Genomic DNA, 397 nt, shown 5'->3' on the forward strand with positions numbered 1-397 from the left:
CATTTGAGAGAGTGAAGTACGCGTGTACTTTGTTATAGTCTTGCACTGTGACGTCGAATCGCTAAGTAGAAGGGCCAGACTCTCGCGGCCATAAAGAATGCCTTGTTTATTTCGCAAACTCTTCGAAGGAATCTAAGTCTTTCATCATCAAGGAACTAATTCAAAAGTCAGTGAGATAGTAGTATATATAATTCGTTCCTTTTTTTTCTTCTTTTTTTAGTTTAGAAAAAAGTAAAGCATGGAATTTGATATGAATAGTACCCATGCACATAATTTACATACCTACTCGCATTTCGAAGATCGCAGGTCCCGAATTGAACAAAATAAACCAATGAAGTCAAAGAGCAAGTGACAATCGAGGGCTTCTGGTGGTGCTGTTCAGCTCAAATTCAAACAT

At 37.8% G+C, this 397-nt stretch overlaps 1 protein-coding gene across 2 annotated transcripts in view; it reads left to right on the forward strand.

Moving 5' to 3' along the window:
• LOC119590853 (methanethiol oxidase-like) overlaps nucleotides 1-397 on the forward strand; it is a gene marked incomplete at its 3' end in the record, with an annotated part of 18,823 nt that overhangs the window by 6,059 nt on the left and 12,367 nt on the right.

This window comes from Penaeus monodon, chromosome 27 (genome assembly GCF_015228065.2).
Source record: "Penaeus monodon isolate SGIC_2016 chromosome 27, NSTDA_Pmon_1, whole genome shotgun sequence".
NCBI lineage: Eukaryota > Metazoa > Arthropoda > Malacostraca > Decapoda > Penaeidae > Penaeus > Penaeus monodon.